Below are 17,701 nucleotides of genomic sequence, written 5' to 3' on the forward strand. Positions count from 1 at the left end.
TAACGATCAAAAGAAGAGCAGAAGGAGAAGGAGTTTAGAAGCCGCATCGTAGCCACCGCGCTGTGTGTGTGTGTGTGCGTGTGTGTGTTGCTTAGCAAAAGCACTTGTCGCCGAGGCGTGTTGAAAGATTAATGGAATGATTTAATTTGCAAGAAGGATATCGTCTCCTAGGATATATCGAACACTCAGCACTCAGCAGGCCGCGCCGTGTCGTGCGGGGACCTTCTTTTGTCGTGGGAATTCAATTATGGATGCCGCCTTGTGATTGTCACGACGCAACGCGACTCAAATCCGCGTCGTTTGCTCCGCGAGGTGCTTCATCAAAGCACGCAATGGCCAGGTGCAGGCTGTTTGACCCCCTGAGGGGGATCACCGCGAGAGGCGTTACGAAGGCTGCTATCTCTAATTGGGACAATTTGGAAGACATTAGTCACCGGGTTTCCCGGGGCTCGATTAGTCTAATCAGAGGTCGGTCGGTCGCGCGCATTCGACAGTAAAATATGTGCATTTGTCGTGGCATGCTGTGTGCATGTGTTGTTTGTGCGCGCTCACTATCGAAACAGCTGTCATCCGCTTAGCATATCGCGTGTGCATTTAATTGAATAAATTTCCTCGGACTGCACTCCAGGCTAGCCAGCCAGCCAGCCAGCCGGCCAGGTCAGTGTCCAGCATACGGGATTTAAGAGAGTGCATTCGCCCTCTCGCAGCATCATCATGTGGCAGGTGAGGCTGGAGAGGTAGGTGGAGTGTTTCATTGAAATATGGTCACTTTGCGGTCGAATGCCGCGGGTGCCATTATGGCTGATTATATGTGCGCAGGTGTATGTGTGTGTGTATGTATGTGTGTGAATATCACTACCGGTAATGTTCGGTTCGCTGTCCGGTGGTGAGGATTCGCTGCTGCACCTATTATCCCCATTATCATTAGCGTTTGTGGTTTTTGGGGTTTTCCAACATACTTTTTTTTTAACAAAATCTCTTCTCGTTTGTGTGTGTGTGTGCGTGCGCTCGTTCCGAAAATAATGGTGCCGATCGATGGTATTGCAGCAGCAGCAGCAGCAGCATAGATTTTAATGCGGACAATGCATCGACCTGGTTACGGATTTGCTCGATTATTATGTTAATCAGTGCGCGGTGCATAAAATGCTTCCGCGATATGACTCGCGCACGTGTGTGTGTGTGGGTGTGTGTGTGTGTTTGCCATTTAGTTTGGTTTTCCAATCCGAACTCACTCACTCTCGGTCTTCATTTATAAATATTGAACGGGGTTTAACTTTTGCACTTCGAACTAATTAGAAAAGCGGGTGTTTGTGTGTGTGCGTGTGTGTGTGTTTGCAAGTTTTCTGTGCAATCAAACATGGTGAAGGGCAAACATCCACCGACCAAAAAATAATGTTAATAATTTGATGGCCAACCAGGCACCTCCATTGGCACTTATGGAAACAATAACAAAGCGAGGTGTACACTTTTTATTTTGGTTTCGATAAAGTGTTTAATTATTCTTTTTATTACTCTCAGTCCCGGCTGGCGCAACACTGAAGTTGATTAAATCTGGCTTTTTTCCTCGCTAGCAAACCAGCAAAAAAAAACACTCCAATATGAGCGCGGCGTCTACTCTGTGACCGCCAGGGCGCCAGAGCGACCGGGAGTGTGGGATGTCTCCAAAGTTTAATGAATAATCGTCTAGGTCTATCGCGTTCTCGTGAACTCGGATCAATCGCCATTTTGGGTCGAAGGTCGCTCGGTTGGTCGCCTGTTCAAACACAGAAGAAAGAAATGCAGAGACACAGCGAAAGAGAGAGAGAGAGAGAGAGAGAGAGAGAGAGAGAGAGAGAGAGAGAGAGAGAGAGAAAGAGAAAAAGAGAAGCGCATAAAAGGAAAAACCAATTTTATGTTGACCGCGACAAATCATCTCGTTTTCGGGGGTATAGGGTCCCATTCTCCCACCCAATTTCCTCCAGCGGTTCTCGCGGCAAGGGTTCCGTTTATCTCTCAAACAAAAGCAAAATTGAGGCGAAAGGAAACAAATTTAATTTGCTTTCCCCATCAGCCTACCCCGTGGCAGGAGGGTGGAAGCAGAGAAAATCGCTTTTGATAAGCTGCGAAAAGCCTTCCGCTTTTCATCATTATTGCGCTCGGCCACCATTTATATGCGACGCATTTGGGGGGACCATCATTCGCTGCTCGTAATCGATTATCACGAGGTATTGGGCATCAGGTGGAAGAGAAGGAGAGGAGAGAGAGGGAGAGAATGAGAGCGAGTGTAGCATAATGGGATTACTGGTGCCGATGCTGCCCATTTTTATTGTGTTTTGGGGCGTTCGCTGGATTGATCCCTGTGGGATCAATGTGGGTAACGCGGCACACACACGCACGCACACACTGTGTGGCCCCGGCCAGCTTATGTGCTGCCGGTGTCGGGGTGGATTCGTTTGATCGGAATCGAACGTAAATAAAGACCGCGGCGCCGCGCCATTCGTCCGCTTGGTTCGTCGGTGCTTAAAAGGACAATGAAGATCGGCCGCCGGCCGTCCATCGATGGTGGTGGCGCAGTGCGTGAATGCGTGTAAATAAATATTTATTTTATGGTCGAACGAAGCGGATCCGAATGAACCTAACGTGTGGCCGCCTGTCTGTGGGTGTGTGTGCGTGTGCGTGTGTGTGTGGAGAACCGCGTGGTGTGAAGAGCATTACTGTAGCGAGAATTATGCGCAATCGATCATGTTGAAAATTTGCAGCTTCCGCGAGTGTATGCGATGCCTGTCGTTCCTGGCCAGACAGAGGCGCACACGCACAGACACACAGACACACAGACACACGGGGATAATGCATGTGGAATCCTTTTATGCCTTTTACCGAATGCTACACACTGCAGAAAGGCCTCCAGCTGCTGGTGGTTTCTGGTAAGTCTTTTAGCGGCCTACCAGGCGTGTGTGCATTTGATTGCACAAACAGTTGGTCCTGGGGCTTGGCAGAAGGAAGGACACACCTTTCAACAACACTGCCGGCGCAACGGCCGCCAACCAGCGGCTACCGATGCGTAACATGGACATTAGACGGATGAATGGGTTTTAATTTCGTTAAAGCGCATAAAATGGACATCCATTCGCCTTTCGCTTCTTTTGCTACCTGCGGGACACTGGAAGCAGCAGCAGCAGCAGTTGCGGGGAGGTCCTTTATGATGCCCCCATCAAACTATGGACCCTGGCGTGCTGGTATGCCTTTGTGTTGCTGTTGTCCTTTTGGTCACTGGATTCTTCTCTTCCTGTTCCTTCTGGTCGCCCCCCGGTTGGTGCTATTGAAAGGCGTTTGAACCACGCCAGAACATCAGGCCTGCTGTGGTAGCTGGTCCGATAGCGGGTTCTTCTTCTGGGTTCCGGTGGATATTTTATTTATGCTTTCCCCTGCCCCTTCCAGAGCATCATTACCGGGGTCCCAGCTTGAAACGATCGAACTAAAGGTCCTTCTCTAAAGGGAAACGATTTGCGTTTCGTTTCATTAAAGCCAGAACCCAACCCAGAAGGAGCGTGCTAGTGTCATGTGCATTCCAGCGGCCATGGCCATGGCTTAGATGTCTCTACGTGCTCTATCACCAAACGATGATGTCCGCACATTGTCAATTCCCGGGTGTCTGGCGACCCCCCCGGGGGGGTCGGTTGGACATGGTGAAGAGTTCTTTTTAAATTGAATTTTAATGCTCCGTAAAGGAATGCCTCTTCGGCATTGATTCCCTGCAGTGGCTGCCGCTCCTTTAAGGCTTTTGCCGAATAACATTTCAATCTTTGAGTCAAGTCGGAAGTCAGAGACCGGCTTCCGCCCAATGGCAGTGCAATGGGACGCAATGGCATCACTCAGCTCCTCTTCAGGGCATCGATACCTTCCATACAGTACGTACTGCGAGTACCGAGCCTTGAATAACATTCCAACCAATTTGTTACACTTCCGAACACCTGCCTGCCCGGACCAGGCCCGCGGCGGAGGCCCAAATGGCGTGTCACGGCAGCGTGTGCACTGTGCGACATTTCTTACATTCACCGACCGACCGACCGACCGGCCGTAGGACGGAAGCGACATACCTGCGACGAAGGCATGCGTCAGCACATTCGGAATTTCTGTCTTCATGTCAAAAGGTAGAAAGGTGGCCGCCGGCCTGGGTTGTTAGGTGGGGCGAAGAAGAATGTTAGAACATGTCTAGTGCCCCCTCCCCCCCACCCCTTCCCTCTTTTGCCGGTTCCTTTGCTTCTTTCCGCGCGAAAAACTCCACATCCGGCGTATGAACCGTGGTGAAGGCAGACGAGACGTGTCTCTATCGCACATCAGGCCGGCGAGTTCATTCCCCAAATTGCATTCTTGAGATCCGCGTCCCTCACACACACACACACACACACACACACCCGGTCGGCCACACATTCCCTCTCCGGTATCGATAGTACCCCGTTGGTGGATGATGCGAGATCATCCCGAAACACGGTCCCGGCACGTTCTTGGTCCGTTACGAGGTCAATGGCTAGACGTAGCTTACCGGAGTGTATAATGCCGTCAGTAGCGTTCGCTCGTCCGTCGTGAGTCTTGGAGTGAGGCTTTCCACAAGCTGTGCGTAATTGGGTATCGGAAGACGACGAAGACGACGATGACGACGACGTTGGGCCTAGGTAAGGTGAAGTGGCTCTTAGTGGACGAGAGGCACACTGTCCACGCGCGCATGTACGGAAGGATGAGGCAACTCGCAAGAATCACAACAGAACAGGCGGCCACCCATCGCCATCGAAAGCGGCTTAGGGCGGCAAATATCCCTTTCATAAGTGGTTATAAATAAGTAAAGCCATCGTGCCGTTGGGGAGGAGAAAAGTTAAGGGAAGATATCACACACATACACACACACACACGCACATCCTCAGGTCAGCAACTCGATAGCTCAGTAGCTACCTCGGTATCTCGGTAGGTGTAGGAGGATAGTTAAAAGAAAAAGAATGGAATAGATGGTCCACGTGCATTGCGCCCAAGGATACTCTCACTAGCTTTATGGCAGCTCACTGGAGGATTGGGGGATTGCAATGTTCCGCTTCTTCGCTTTTTTGTTCTCGTTGCCGTTGTTGCTTTTGCTGCTGTTGCCTCTGATTGCTGATTTGTGATAAAATTTAAAGTACCGCCTACTTCAACGGTAATGGGTCGGAAAGGATGCCTTTTCTCAATGAACCGGCCCGGTCCGGGCCGTAGGTCCACCAGAGAGTACTTGGAAATAATTGGAAACATGGAATATACTTTTTGTCAATCTCCTCCGGCTCAAGGGGAGGTTAGGCTTTGCTTGCATTGAATGGTGCCGGTAACCGGGCAACCAAAGAGAAGACATTCACGTCGTCATTATTTTCCGCCTTTGTGCGCTGTGTGTGTGTGTGGGGAGGATTTTCATACCAATAATTTCCATCGAAGCAAACCGGTGCATCGTGCGGGAATCGTTTCATCGGGAATGTTTCCATTTTGTTTTTCTTTTATCCAAAACCACTCCCCCAACACAGCCGGCGCGTGGTCAGCACGACATCTTCTACGACGAGCACGTTCACTAATGGAATTATTTGTTTTTTCTTTCTTCGCTTTTTCCTTCCAGGTATGTATGGCTTTGCCATGTTGGCTGATGCCTTCTCACCTAGGACCAACCCGGTAGCCCGTAAGTGCATATCCTGATAAATTTTGAAAACAGCCATTCCGCTCCCGGTCCATACACCGGCCCAAAATCAGATCGATTTCGAATGCCACTTTTCATTCGATTTGTCATCCTCTTTGCAGCAGAAGAGGGAAAGGTGCTAGTGGTGCTGCTGCTGCACCCAGGGAAGTTTGCTTAAGTTTATCTTCTTCTCGAGGCATGGCAATACCTAATGTGCCGTTCGGTGTCGTTCCTCGGCCACAGCATAACAACCGGCGGAGGAGAGCTTGTACCGTGGACACGGACAAGAAAACAAAGGTGTTCATCCAATCGAAATGAATCAATTTATTTAGCTGTGAGGAGAGGGGCCCGGTTGCTGGTGGGTTAGTTTTTCTTTTGTTGATTTTTTTTCCTTCCATTTTCCATTGACACGCCATGCAATCCGCTCGCCGCTCGTCAGCATCGGCACCACCACCAGTACCCCAGTCAGGCCCCGTGAGGAATGAGGAAGGTTTCGGTTTTGCGAGCAAATTGGACCGACCGGGCGTACAACGGAACAAAACACTCGGAACACGGAAAGCGGAATGCTGTGCATTCGTTCCCTGTACGAGATCGTAGTTTTTTCTCCGCTTTTCGTCCTCCACCATCACCACCACCGTGGCTCCTCCGAGGTGGCCAAAAAGAGGAAGATGGCCAATATAATTTTAATCACCGGAAAATTTCACATTTCCAAATGCTCTCCTTCTTCTCACCGTAGCATCCATTTTAGGGAGGTGCGGGAAGTTGCCGAGTGCCTAGACACGCCATCCGAGCGGAGCGCACCACCCCGCGACGGGCCCCTTGACGGATCGGCTCCGATATCGGTTCTGGTCGAGCTGGCGATAGCGAGTAGAGAGAGAGAGGGGGATGCTGATGGTGGTGGCGGTGGTGGTGCTCATCGCGGATCCGCCACATTTCGCTCTGCTTTCGCTGTTTCGGTTTTGATATCGGATTATCGTGACGTCGCTGCTCTCGCACGCCGTTGGACACCACCGACGCCCGATGCTACCATTCGTTCGTCCGTTCGTTGGCCACGCTTCGAGACGAGCGCGAGGGGCTCGATATAAAAAATGCGATTCTTCACGGATGGCTGTACGAACGGATGGATGGATGGATGGATGGATGGATGGTTGCGATTGCGCGGATCCGGATAAATGGACAGTAATGGTGTGGTGCCGGGCGTGCCGGCCCTTTCCTATCGATCGGAAACACAATCACCAGATCGACGGTTCGACGTGTGGAGCAGCACACGTTTTGTACGTATTTTTTTTTTTGGTTTTGTTTTCGCTTTTCCGACTCCCACAAGTCCCCAACGAGAGTGTCCGTTGATGCGGACACAGCCGTGTTCGGGGTGTCCGGTGAAATGGGAAATTTATTTTTACAACCCATTCCAACGAAAACATGGCGATGGCAAGTCACGATGATGGTTGCGCGGTTTTTCGCGGGCACGCGCGCGCGCGCGCGCTTGGAGAAAGCCCAGCCCGTGAATGTGGTGCTGTGTGTGAGATCACGCGGATCGCGCGCCTTTCGATCGCGCATCGGCCACGGGCCATGAGCATAGAGCAAAGGCACGCCATGCGGCAACATCCATGCGATATTCGATTCGGGCGACCAACAACCACCACCTATTGGGTTGGGTATAGCTTTCGTTATGAATACCATCAACGATTCATATGGTTTTTGACGGTGACGTGCGTTTACCGTTCTCCGTTTAACCGTACCGGCAGTCATCGATTGACTCACGCTGCCACTCATCGGCTACCACCGGTTGGCGCCTATGCATAGCTTATGCTTCGTCCATTCCATTTTGCATTCCCAGCTTACAGCGCAGGAAACAGAAGGCGGATGTGCGCGGTTTGCGTGACTGTTTGCTGAATCATGGTATTATGAATATTTGAAATTTGGTTTTAAAACGCAGTATCGTACGATAAGAGTTGCATTCGGCATCGGGATATGAAAATGAAAAATATGATATTTAACAGTGCATTATCTCTATTCTACTATACATTTCTTTTAATGAAGAGTTATCCGTTGTTTTAACTGTTTTATTTATATTGTTTGATGAGTATTTAAAAACTGTTTATAGTTGAAGCTCCTATTCAGGTTTCTTTTGCTCGGATTACCACCTGCGATAGGCAAACGCCAGAATAATCCAAATGTAAAGCTGCAACGTGATGTTCACTGGATTATGTAAATGTTTCGAATTAGATGAAGCATCCTTTGCAGTCTACGGACGCTTGGTGCATCTTGAACCAACGTGCATCGCAACCAAACACACGAATCCACACGCATTTCTCCACTGGAATGTTGCATGTTTGAAAGTGTCACCAATCAGTTGCAGTTCCTTTTAGCCGCAGTCCCGGTTTAAAGCGCCAATCCCTCCGTTCTCGATGCAAAAACGATGCATCCAACCAACATCCGAAATGTGCACACCGGCTTTCGAAACAACCAACCACGAAAATAGCACGGAAACGATCGTGCGCCGCCGAGACACGTTTTGCAAAATATTATAAACAGAATCCGGAACAACGACCATTTATGGTGAATCCCATTCATGAATATGCTAATACTCTTGATGTATGGTGGGTGTTTTTGCGTTTTGTTTTACCTTTTCTGCGCGCTGCCGGTGCCCACAGAGTGTCATTACGGTTATGGAGTGGAATGGTGGCCTAATTTCATATGCAACTGCTGCTTCGTAATCATGACCCCTCTCTCCGGAACGGAATTCTGCGGCGGAATTCTGTTCAACGTGTTCGGTATGCATGCAATCGCCAATACACCACCGATGTATTGTATTGCAAATCGGTGTCAAACTCTTTAAATATTTGTTCCTGTGTCCCAGAGGACGGACAGAATGTTCGGTCCTTACCGCAGATTCAATCGTGATTACGATGCGCTATCAAGCGCGGCACCGATGGTGTAATTAAATGAAGCATAAACAATGCTCTAATTTGCAATTGGAATTGGGTGGCCCCCGCGGAATCCCCTGTCGCCGGATAACGAGTGACGGAGCACAACCGGAAAGAAGGGGAGAGAGAGAAAAAAAAACCGCAAAACATGATTTGGTGATGACAAACCACGTGTCGTCAGCTCAGCGCCGGTTTGTTTGGTTCGGTTCTGTTCTGTTCCGGGCCAAAAAATCCTTGACACACAAAATGGTGCCAACCCAGCTCGTCATTTATTTATGGGCTCCCGTTCCCGTTCCCTTAGCATATTTCGTCCGATCGGATAAACTGCAAAGCTGCTACCGGCATCGGTTGCTCCTCGTGGTGTGTGTGTGTGTGTGTGTGTGCAAATAGTTTCGCGGTCGGTCTCTATTTTTATCATCAAACATAGCACCAGTGCTGCTCCTGTTGGGAGTCCGGGAGTCGGTCGTTTCCGGTGCGGTGCACATGCACATTTCCGCTCGACAAATTGCCCGATGATGATGTCCCTTCCAGTGTTGTGCCCTCGTATGTGTGTGTGTGTTTGTGTGAAAACACTTGAGAATGATTTTTAATATTCTAAACATAACAACTGGCCAGCGCGTCACCATCTGTAGGCAGCACAGCGAGTGCGCTGGTTCCGGTGGCTGCTGCTTTGGCAAGATCCCCCGGTGGCCTGATGATGAAAAATCAATCTCGCTCTGGCCGCGTCCCCGGCACCCCCCCCCCCCCTGTGCTCTAGCACCAGAGCGCTGAATCTGGTTAGCCAGATTATTGTTTGCAGCTAATCTAGTCCGTCGTCTTTACCTCTTTTTCTCTCTCCCATTGTCTGTAGCGTCGAGCGCTAAGCCAACGCGCGATGACCGACGAACATTCTGACATTCGCCACCAGAAACAACAAACTGGCCAACCGGCACCGAAAATACCCGACCAGATCGGTGGTGTTTTTGGGCCGCTCAGTGTGTGTGGCCATCATAGCAGATGCTGGTGTTCTGGTGGCACCAACCGAAACAATCGAGGAATAACCGAGACCGACCGACTGACCGACCGAGTTTGATTATGTTTGAACGGATTATATCGAGAAACAATTCTGTGTGTGCTTGTGCGCGCGTGTGTGTGTGTGTGCAGAGCCCGACGAATGCTCTCGTTGATGGGCCATCATCTCGTGTCCTAAGATCCGGTGCGGCCACTCCCAGCTCGCTCCGGGATGCCCGTATTTGTTCGAATGGGATTCGTTGTTCATCAATTATTATTAATGCGCATTGCGCGTGTAGGATGGGAATTGCATCGGAATTGAACACTCTACGGCCTGCACGGTGTGCCTTCGACCGCCGTATCAATAACAGCGAAACAGTTGCATCATGCAATCATATCGCACCGATGCCGTACATAAATCGACCTAAACAAGCGATCATTTCGGGGAACGATGGTGTGGCTGATAGCGAGAGATAGACAGGCAAAAAGGGGAAGAGAGTGCGACCGCTGTCGAGGGATTCGGTTTCGATTGCGAGTCAAACTCGGTAATTATTGATTCGCACGCGTGCTGGTCCGTCGTGTGCTGGTATAGGGGGTTTCCCACAAACCACCGCTCACCGCTTGCAATTGTTGCAATTATACTTCGCCATTTCAACGGCAAAGTCGATTCCTTTTATTGTACAGAATTTATATTAGCTCAACAAGGCAATGATTTCGTTTTTTATGAGGTTTTCTATTGAATGAAATTGATTTGCGGAATTGTTGATCATTTTATTGGTATGAAACGTGTGATGTGAAGCAACATGTTGCAAATAGCTTTGCTGGAATACAAATATGCTCAGTTACCATTAAAATAATGAATATTTGTTGTGATTCTAGGTGCTTTAAACAAACTGTTTCGATATTTATTGTTGCATAGCTGCTGGATATTTATTGGTTTATTCGTTTTTCTCTTTTTTTCTGGGAAATTAACGGATAACAAGATAACTTTTCAAGCTACAATCTTCAAGGTCTCTCAATCCTCAAACAATAAAAATATGCTTTTTCAAGTTATAATCCACAAACCTGAAGCCTGAAGTGTGCATTCTGTTGGTAATGAAGCTCCTTCTTTGTGATCGTCAAAATTCAAGCACATAAAAAAAGAGAGCCGTTTAAAGCCCAACAGGAGCTTCGTTGGGAAAATTGCCATTATCTTTACGAGCACATCATCGAGTATGAAGGCATCATTCCGGGCAGCAGATTCAGTGATGTTATCCATCATTCTATAATCTGACAGGCTGATTGCCTTATTATGTTTAGAGAAAATGATACTTCTGAGCATTTTTATCGGAACCAATTTTTATATTAGAATAGTCAAGTAAATTAAAAACAATCTAAAGACTGCTGCAGCTATGGACTTGAGGATGTAGAATGGTAGAGACAAAATTTCTGCTCAGTTCTTTTTCAAATTTCGACAATATTCGCTATTAAGCAACAGCGATGCAGGAAGAGAACATTAATGCAGTCCAACCTGTTCTAATGAAGTTCTCCTGTACCACAATAATTGCCTAATTCGGTTCCTCTCCCCGTTAATCCGGTAATCTAATATACAAGCATAGACATCCACTAATAGGTTGTTCGAAGCTAACAGCATCTTGTGAACACTCACACACGACTCAATTCGAACCACGATTAACGATCCCAACCCCTAATAGGTGTTCCGATTGCGCGTAACGTTTCTCGCATTATCACGCGCCAACCGCAGTGAAAATCCTTTAAAGGATCATCGCACTTCCCACCAAAAGACCCCCCCGAGAGCGCTTTAAAAGGTAAAACGTGAACAAATTAGCCTTACCAGAGGTCTTTACCATCGTCGTCATCGTCGCCATCGTAGTCACCGTCGCCGCGTAAACCGTTTAACCTCTGAACGTTTAAAGCCGGGTTTCGGGCTTCTTCGCCCCGGTATACGCCACGCCAGAACGCGCTTCTTATTATCACACGCCCCCTCCCCATGGTTTTGCGTATGTTTGCCGGGCCACGTCACACGGTGGCCATTGGCACCCGGCGGGATCCGGCGCACCATTAATTCTTCAAAACATGCGAAAGCCTACTTGAGCCTCGAACGCAGCACACACACACACACATCGTAGTCCTCCCCGTGTGTGTGTGTGTGCGAAACCGGAAGCCGTAACCTAAATTTGTAGCATCCTGCCACGAGGCCTATCTTCAGCACTCTCTCTCTCTCTCTCTCTCTCTCTCTGTCTCTCTCCGGCCCCTCCAGCGCGAATTCCGTGCGAGGTGGATTGAGCCCAGGGCACGGTCGTAGCATAGAACCATAGGACGGGCACATATTTTGCACACCAAGGCACACCGGAGACCGTAGCGACGAACGAATGCAAGGCGGGGCGGGGGCCTTGCGGATGTAATTTTAGAATTTTACATCCTTTTTGTCATCCACCGGCGCCACCACCACCACCAGTCTGTGGCAGCTGCCCGAAGAATGTTGCCCGAAGTCGCTGTCAAACCCCTCACGGATTCCGGACGGAAATCCAGTTACTGAGGCACCGGTAGCAGCAACATCGCAAGCTTGGTTCGCTTCGCTTGGCTTTGGCATGGCATCCCCCCCATTGCCAGGTTGTCAATGGCAATGGCTTTAAGAAACCTGGGGGGCCCGGAACCGGGGCCGTATGGTGGCCAGATGCCATACGTGTCAGCGGAGTTTACTGGCACGCCAATCCCCGGCGAGAGGCCATCGTCACCTGGGCGTCGGTGCCGATGATGATGTGAAGTCCCCACGCTCTGGAGTCTACGCGATAGCAGTTCTTCGACTTCGATGCGCTGCTTCTGCTGTTGCTGCAACGTTTGAAAGGATTTTCCATTATCCAGCCAGCCAGTCTTGGCTGCCAGGCGTGGTGATGGTGGATAGTTGGTTCGGTTCAGGACGTGATGCGATCACGCGGTGTTTAGACTTCCGAACGAGAACTTCGGAACTTCCAGCTTTATACTCGATTCATGGCAGCACCAGTGGCAGCGTCATGGGAGTAGTTGACTTCTCCCGGGGAAGTAATTGAGAGGCGCTACGTCGCTGATTCATTCCGAGGATTCCGAGGATCAACCGAGGAGGATAAACGGACGTGAGGGCATCGAAAAGGCGGCGAGGTCTGGTCGTCTGCCGGTTCGTGGAATGCGAGGAGCGATTGTTATCACATCGATCCTCTCGCTCCACTCATCGTAAAGCTCTAATGCATCACACGCACTACCCAGTCACACACACACACCGTTTAAGCTCGCGCTTTCACGTTCACTTTAGTGCCTTTGGTTGGCTTCACTTCGCTTCGAATGTCGTCTGTTCGAAAGCGATGTTTATCCGGGGGTTTCCCGTTTCCGTACGGCTCTGGCATGGCCATGGCGAGATCTTAATCTTGCGAGCTGCTCCACTTATCGGATCGGTCAAGATTCGATTCGATTCCACCGCGAGGGCGCGCGCAAAATGCATCAAAGGACAACTCCGGCGTCCGGGGACCGGTGTGGTCGTCGCGTCGAGCAGAACGCGTTAAGGATAACGACCGGCGGGACCTTTCAGTTTCGTGCCGTTGTCCGTGGCGCGGTGGTGGTTGGCCTTCTTGTCTTGCTCCTACTTCTCCTCCTCCTCCTCGAGGGAGATTAGCTGCCTTTGGGGGGGCCGCGACGAGAAAACTGCTGCACACACACACTCGACCAGAGACCAAACCCCTGGTCCGGTCGATGGTCATAACGGAAAAGGAAAACAACACACGCGTGCCAGTGAGAGTGCCGCGAGGCGAGGCGGACGCAATAAACATTGGCATCGGTTTTGTTTGTGCTTTCGTCCTTCAGGCAGTGCCTTGCCCCCGGGGCCGTGTTGGGTGGTTGGATGAGGGGGGCCATCGTAAACCATCGAAACCGAATTTTTGGATGCTTTTTTTTGTGTGTGTGCAAGTGTGGTTCTCGTTCCGGTGTTGTTGTTTCATTTGTTTTGGATTGAGATGGCTCAGGCGAGGGGCGATAGAGAGCGGAGTTGCCCGCTTAAAAGGTGGTGTGTCAGGGGGTCTTTATCTTTGATACTGACCACCGGGCGAAGCGAAGCTGCACCGTTTTGTTGTGCGTCTGCTTTCGAAAGGAGCAATGCCACGGGTATTTGGTACAACCTATTTCCAGTCATCAGACGCAGTTACGACTCCTTTGGGGAATTTACGGGAGGAAAAAAAGCAAATTTTGTTTGTCCATTTATCTCCATCCTCGCATCCTCGCTTGCGTTGTTGTGTCTGAGATCGCGCACCAGATCCTGTCCGATACAACAAAGCGTAGCGTTAAGCGTAGAGAAGGCATTTCTTTAAATGGGAAAAAATTAAATCTAAGTTGTGTATGTTTTCCACCTCCATTAGCGAGACCAACGAGACGAGTAGGCGGCGCCCCTCCTCTCCCTGAGGGAGCACCTGACGAGAGCACATGCCAGCGGGGCTGCTGCTGCTGCTGCATTCCGCGTGAGATATTTGTGTGTGGTGCTCACGTGATCGTGATGCTAGGATCACGATTATACCCAGGATGCTGTTGATGGAGATTGGTGGTGGTGGTTTTTCGTTGAAATTACTTTTCGCAATCGTACGTGTCCCTTCCACCTCCTCTTCCTGGGGTGCGATGCTATTTATGCAAAGTTCTCTCTCTGCCAGCGTACAGAAACCGTTTATGCGCTCCTCATTCCGTAGATAAAGTGCATTTGCATTTGCCGAAGCGAACCAAAGCGCATATCGAGGCTTTTATTGGCTATTGTCCTCGCGAATCCGACCGCTTTGTGAGGGAGTTTTTCCTCCGCTATTTTTTTTTCCCCGGTGCTGATCGAGAGCTGAATGAGTGCGCGCCCTTTTCATCGAATTAATTGGACCTTTGAGAGTGGTTCCTTTTGCTCCTGAATTCTGATGGCCTCGAATGGACCCCCCCGTATTTGAAAAGGAAGAATGTAGAGAGAACGAACGATTTCGATCCGAACGATTTAAGGCACTCGACCTTTCATGGCGCGACTCTTTCATCGATGAAGCCAAAGTGGGGAGGGAAAAACGAACGGAAACAAACGGGTTTAAGAATTTCTTCCTTTAAGTTAGTTCTCGAGAACTACTTCCTCTTTTCGAACATCGTGCATCTTGCGCCACAAGTCCCGGAACTACCTGGAATCGTAATTCGTCTCGTCTTCAGCGGTGCGCTACTTGATGCATCACCGTCGTCCTGAACGGTCGTTTATCTTCCGACGGAAGTAGCCTGGACTTTAGCAGCCCCACCGTGGGGCACGTGGCCTGCCACCGTTTCAAATTAGCCCTTCCCAGGCCCGGTGGCTGGTGGGTTCATTTTACATATTTCACTTCCTTCTCGTCAGACGCGTACTCAGTATGCAACTCCTGCTTCTGCTGCTGCTGCTGTTAAAGCGATGGTGGAGGAATTTTTCGGACCCTTTTCACGCTTCTCACGTCCACCGGGAGCGGGCGGATACTGCAACACAAACACAACTGTTACAGCATCACGCAGAGGACGCAGAGCGAACAACCAATTTGAATGCAAAATGTTTTCCCTGCTCTTTATCACCTGGGATGTGTAATGTAATAGGCGAACAATAGCGTAAAACATATTTATTGAAACATCACAACAGCATGGCTCCCCGGCTGGTAACACCCGGTGTGGTGCTGGTCGGTCACTAGGCTTGCCGGGAAGGGAGATGAGATGAATTTGAATAATTGCAACACCTTCTCCTGACCAGCGATTTTATTATCGTCCATTATTTTAGAACTAATTTTCTCATCGCCATCGTCGTCGCCGCCGTTGTCGTCGCCGTTGTAGGTATTGTGTTGACCAACAAAACGCGGGATGGAGCCGCGCGATGTCATTGTGTTGAGGTGGGCGCCCGAGACCATAAATTACTGACCCCGAAAAGCCAGCGCGTCGCAGATCGCGTCTTGGGCTTTTTTTTTACTTTCCATTCTCTCCCAGAGAGGGGGATGCTGCGTCCCTGGAGGACGACCGAGAGTGAATGCTCGGTCTGCAAGCGTGTGTGTGTGTGTTTGCGTGGCTTTCGTAACAGAAATTATGATAAACAATGGGAACGGGCTGCTGTACGAGACAGTGGCAGCGGCCCAGTGGCAGGAACCACCTTTCCTGGTCAACATTATGCAGGAGAGAAGCAAGAAGTGGAGCAAACACTCCTCCACCGTTGGCACCCCTCACATTACGCTGCGAACTCGGTTAAACAAAAGCGAACTGGGGGCGCGAATGCCCGATGCGATGCGATGGGAAATTGAGGTTCCAGACCGACCGGCCTGTTCCATTAATAAGAAGAACGCACGAGAGGTGGAGAAAAATGTGGAAAAAAATCTCAAATCAGAAATGACTCAACGGATGGATTGTTGGTGGGTCAGTAGGGAGCTGGTGCGATCTCATTAAAGGCACTCGGCTGCTGCTGCCGGTGCTGGTGGTGCTGGTGGTGGCGGTGTTAAATCGTGACAACCGTTTTAGTGGACGTTGAAGTCTGTGCAGCAGGAACAGGTAGCCGCGGTCGAGTTGGTCCGCTGTTCGAGAGTGACTAATTCACTTTCTGTCAATCTCGAGCCCGCCTTACAACGATGTCATGCTGCTGCTGGTGCTGCTGGTTGAGTTGATTTAGAGTGATATTAATGGGGTACCCGCTTTGTGCTGCTGGTACGCGATCGAGCAGGAAACGGGGGGATCGTTTGGAGCAAAGATTTATGCGTGTTAATTATGCTCGCTGGACCCCCCGGAGGGCTTTCTGCAGACAAAGTTTCTAAACTGCAGACCGATGAGGTAACATCACGATGCTCAGACCACTAATTGTCTACCAGCGAGCGAGCCAAGCGGGAAGGTTCGTGACCTCTTGATGGCGATTAAGAAGCGGTTTCTTAGGAGGATTCCTTAAACTCATTGCTAATCCCGAGTTCCTACATGTGCGCGGGGCGTACGTATCGTCAAAACAACACTACCCCAAGGCGTACGTAAAGTGCTGCCTCTCCAATCAGTCAGTCGGTTCGCGTTAAAAGCGTTCGTTAATCAAAAGCAACGGTATCAGAGGCCGCATATCATGCTGATGATGATGATGATCATCATCCTGTGCCATCGCTCACACGCACCGTGAAGCTCGCTGGCTGCCCTTTCGCGAAGACGCCAAATTGAAACAACAAGCCACAATCATCAAGCATCGTAATTGAGGCACAACACGGCATCAGGCTTGTACAGTACAGAAGGGGCAACGACGTGCAGCCGTGCGCCTGCTAATCCGATAAGCCAGTTAAAATGCGTACGATACGGCGAGATCCGAACGGCGGGAGAACCATCGTTGTGGCCATGCGGCGGTATGTTGTGCGGTGTAGTAGTAGTGGTAGTGGGAGAGTGGAGGCACTTACTAGCGGCAATTCAGTGCAGATTACAACTGTTACAGTCTATAAAGTACATCCCAAACCACATGCGATGCTCCAATTCCCGGGCAAACCAGCAGCACCGACGGGGCGGCCAAGTGGAGACCAGACCGGCTCCCTCGAGCACTCGAAGCACTCTCAACGAGCATAACAGAGTCGAGGAGGGGTATCGGGGGCTGACGCTTTCCCATACGCGCAACCCGTTCAAGCGTCACGGCGCACACACACACACATACACAGAAACGCAACAAATCTACTCCCCAATTGTTCATCCATCCTTGCTCAATCGGAGCTAGGCGTTTCTTCGTGCTTCGGGACGACGGAGCGCGGAATGCGCTGAAGTGGCGGAACAACGGAACGGTACTTGCGCTATCACGCCCGGCTCACTCTCTCGCGTAAGTGTGTGTGTGTGTGTGTGTGCACACGGTTGCAGTTGTTTAATTTAATTAAAGCTCTAATTCAATCTTATTTACTTTTAGCTCCATCCAGATACACAACCCAAGGATGCTTCACTTGCTGCTGGTGCAACAGACACTCAATCCTCCGTTTGTGATCCGTTTGGATCCCGGTCGCGCCATGTTGCTTTTCACGTTGCTCAGAATGAACCTCGGCTCCGGAACTCGGAACAGTGAGCGAGAAAAAAAGAAACAGAAGAAAATACTGGTCTTAAGCAGGGACGCGCTTAGTCTAGGCCAATACGTCACGATACACAA

General features: G+C 50.1%; 1 protein-coding gene and 1 long non-coding RNA gene across 3 annotated transcripts in view; one reads left to right on the forward strand and one right to left on the reverse strand.

Moving 5' to 3' along the window:
- LOC125948358 (rab3 GTPase-activating protein catalytic subunit) overlaps positions 1-17,701 on the forward strand; it is a 112,577-nt gene that overhangs the window by 34,873 nt on the left and 60,003 nt on the right. The gene's annotated exons all lie outside the window — the stretch shown is intronic.
- LOC125948367 (uncharacterized) overlaps positions 1-17,701 on the reverse strand; it is an 88,336-nt gene that overhangs the window by 20,641 nt on the left and 49,994 nt on the right. The gene's annotated exons all lie outside the window — the stretch shown is intronic.

The sequence above is a fragment of the Anopheles darlingi genome, chromosome 2 (assembly GCF_943734745.1).
Source record: "Anopheles darlingi chromosome 2, idAnoDarlMG_H_01, whole genome shotgun sequence".
In the NCBI taxonomy this organism is placed as follows: domain Eukaryota; kingdom Metazoa; phylum Arthropoda; class Insecta; order Diptera; family Culicidae; genus Anopheles; species Anopheles darlingi.